At 44.1% G+C, this 3,562-nt stretch overlaps 1 long non-coding RNA gene across 1 annotated transcript in view; it reads left to right on the top strand.

Annotated features, from left to right (window-relative positions):
• LOC123521074 overlaps positions 1–3,233 on the top strand; it is a 130,346-nt gene extending 127,113 nt beyond the window's left edge. Inside the window, exon 3 of the long non-coding RNA XR_006679564.1 lies at positions 3,141–3,233. This is a non-coding gene — a long non-coding RNA (uncharacterized LOC123521074). The remainder of the gene's footprint in view (positions 1–3,140) is intronic.
• The last annotated feature ends 329 nt before the right edge of the window (positions 3,234–3,562 follow it).

Here is a 3,562-nt window from a genome sequence, read left to right as displayed (position 1 = left end):
TGGATGTTGATTGCTCCACTAAGGAAAATAAAATTATGCAGCCTGACCTTAAAAAATTATAAATATAGGATGTTGACAAATGATAATAAGCAACAAACATCTAATAGAAAAGGTTGGCTCCCAAGTCAATACTGCTGGGGAAGAAAGCCAGGCTTGGTTTTGAAATGTTGTCGTTCTTGACAGGTGCTGTCGAGTCCGTTCCGACTGCTATAGCAACTATGTGTACAACCGCATGAAACACTGCCCTGTCTGTGCCACCCTAACATTTTGATTGTGTTTGAGCCCTTGTTGAAGCCAGTGTGCCAGTCTATCTCCCCTAGGGCCATCCTCGTTTCCATTGCCCCTCTACTTTCCCAAGCATGAAGTCCTTCTCCATGGATAGGTCTTTCCTGACAGCATGTCCGAAGTCCGAGTGATAAAGTCTCCACTCTGGCTTCTAAGGAGCACTCTGGCTGTACTTCTTCCAACAGATTTGTTTGTTCTTTTGGTAACTCGTGATACTGTCAATATTCTTCTCCAGCAGGAAATCAAGTAATGAAATGTAGTCATCGAATATTTGGGAATGCCCTTTTCAAATATTCTGTAAACCCCAAACACAAAGGGGCTTCAACAAGTTCACGGATAATTTTAAAAGGTCACACCATATGCCCATGAATTTCTTGATGCTCCTTTCTGTGTCTGCCCATTATACGCTATGTAGAATTGTGCAGTCAGATGAAAATCCCTGTTTCAGAAACTTAATACCACGAGACTTTAATACATTCCTGGAAAAAAATTGTCTTTCCGTTCCCCCCCCCCCAAATCTTTTAAAGGCACCTTGTAAAACAGAAATCTGTTCTGAATTAACTATTACAGTGATCAATGAAGGATGAGGGGGTGTCCATAGTGTAAGAAAATGAAATCATCACATTGCCCAGAAACTTACGGTGGGTTCAGTGAGGTAATATGCTGGTTTGAGCACACTTTTCTATTACAGTGAATGTAATGCCAGTCAATATTGAAGAAAACCAAATGAGATAATATATCTCTTCACTCTCAGACAGTTTCATATTTGTCTTACTCTCTGAAATTTATGCAGCAGAGTTGGGAATTGAATTCGCAATTTTAAGACTTTCTATTTAGCATAATCAAGAAGAGTTACTCGCCATGCACTTCTATGTAGCGATTCATTCCATGGCTCGGGACCTCGCAATCTGTAGTTCTGCTCTAAAGGATACGTAAAAAGAAGCATTGCTCGTAAAGTTTTGACCCATGTTTGGCCAGGTTTACGTTGAACAAACCATGGTTGTGTTTCTGTCATCAGTAGATGGCTGCAGACAAGTTTCCTTAGTGAAACACTTGCCTTGGTCACCTTTTGTGCCACGGACAACTTTGAGGTCAAGGATAAGGAATCGTTAACAAAACTCTAGTGGACACATTCCTAAATCTTGGAAGCTTGGCAGCAAGTTGACAGGAATGCTGTCCCATATGAAACAGCAGTGTTTAGATGGATCGAGTGTTTTCAGGAAGTCTGGGAAGACCTCAAAGATAAGCCAAGAGAGCAAAGACCATCCACCTGGTCTGTGGCTGAAGTCCAGAAACCGGTGGAAGGAGACGGTGGAATTATCGTCGATGTTATAGCTGCTGAAGTTGGGATCTCACAGGGTTTAGCGTTTTCAGTTTTTCACCAACAGCTTGACCTCAGCCAGCTTTTGGTTTGCTGTATGGGTGCCGGAAATGTTATGAAAAGACGAGCCAGCTCGAGCAGTTTACATCAGTTCTTTAAGCAGGGCAGAAGCAGATAGTTCCATAGAACCAATCATAACCAGGAACTACTCTTGGGCACACTAATATGATCCCGCGAGCAAGGTCCAATCAAAACAGTGGCTTCCAAGAGGATCTGCTGGGTCAGTTAAGTTCACGGCAAGAGAAGTCAGCTCAGAAAATTATGGCAAGTGGGGTTTTTTTGGGGGTGGGAGGGCAAGAGTACTCCAAAGGGATCATCTTGATAGATTTTCCCAGAGGACTATTAGGACAATGTTTTAATCATCACTAGGGCTTCTTAGGACAACGTGTTAAGAAGATTGGGAACTGCGCTGGTGAGAAAGAGGCCCGGAAAGTTGCCCCAAGGAGTTATTGTGGTGCCATCACCACTAGGCACCTGCTCGTCCTTGGAGGGGAGCGAGCGTTGTGAGAGGAGGGTTTCCTTGGGAAACCTTGCTCTGTCAAGCCCACAGCCCTGATCTTGCCTCCTGAGACTTCTTTCTGTGCTCAAACCTCAAAGACCCTTTCACAGGAACCTCCCTCGGGTCCCTCAAGGAGGCGGCCTGCTGTTTTGGGGTGGCGTAAACCGTCGGGGAAGGCTTGCAGAGATGGCAATCGTACACTCAGAAATGTCCAGCCCTAGCTGGAGGCGATAGCAAGAAACAAGATTTCACATTTTGACATTTTGGTCTAATGAAAGTTTCGTAGCAATACTGTTTATACTTGTCTGGGTTTAAGAATGGACTCAAGGACATTCAACTACATGAATTTTAAAAATCCAGAGTATTTCAACCAGGAGATTGAAGGCCTGTTACATTTATACCAACCGAAACCTGTTTTTATGATTGCACAACATTTACCTGAACAGGGAATTTGAATGTGACACATCAAATGGAAAACAAATGAGTAGCGAAATACATTTATCTTGGGCATCAGCTGTTCGGTTGACAAAAGACACAAGTATGAAATTTGTCTAAATAATTAGATTTTTAATTAGTGCATCATTGTAAGATTAATGTCATTGCGCTCCATTGCATGTAATTTCGTATTAGAAATTTCATGTCAACAAAGATGCTACCTGTGGTTTACTGATTTGAATCCCTAATTTATTTCTTGGGTGTCTGGCACGTCACGTGTTTGCAGCCAAGGGCTGGAGGAAGGCGTGTGGTCAGAGCGTCACGGGGGGTTAGACACACTGCTGACGTTCTGCCACGTGAATACGTTTTATTTTCTAGTGTTCTGGGGGTGGCCTTCCTTAGTAGACCGAGCAAGCGCACATTCACTTGTGGGAGCTGCGCCAGACTCTGAAGCACAGCCTGCCCTGGCGGTGCCTGTGCTGCCATGTTATCGCTGTCAGCTTTGAACGTGACGCTTTGTCTTTCCTTTCTTTTCTACAGTTGCCGCACAAGCAACCGGAAAAGTTTGATCGGCAATGGGCAGTCACCGGCCTTGCCCCGGCCGCACTCACCTCTCTCTGCTCACGCAGGTAATTCAGCTCGGCTTTTGCTGCAATTGTGTTTACGACATTCAAGCAAACCTGCACACAAGCAGGCACTTTGATAGTTGAGCGAGGGCTTCCATCTTGGTATATCGTGATTTTCCTCTTGTTTTACGCAACGTTGTGCTTTCTGATGGCTTAATGCCGACCTTAGCCTTTGTTTCACAGCGGGGATTACAGATTCTAGAATTTCTTTTTCTAGAGCTCAGCCCTTTTTCATGCCGGTCGTTCGCTAGGTCTACATTTTGGGACACTGCAAGACAGATGTCCATATTATAATTATATTTGGGGAAAAAGAGACAGTATGGCTCCCATGAAGAG

Source organism: Echinops telfairi, unplaced genomic scaffold (genome assembly GCF_000313985.2).
Source record: "Echinops telfairi isolate 266 unplaced genomic scaffold, ASM31398v2 ScPeMD7_7469;HRSCAF=8507_1, whole genome shotgun sequence".
Lineage (NCBI taxonomy): Eukaryota > Metazoa > Chordata > Mammalia > Afrosoricida > Tenrecidae > Echinops > Echinops telfairi.
The sequence above is the reverse complement of the archived record's forward strand: the minus strand, read 5'-3'. Positions and strand labels throughout refer to the sequence as shown.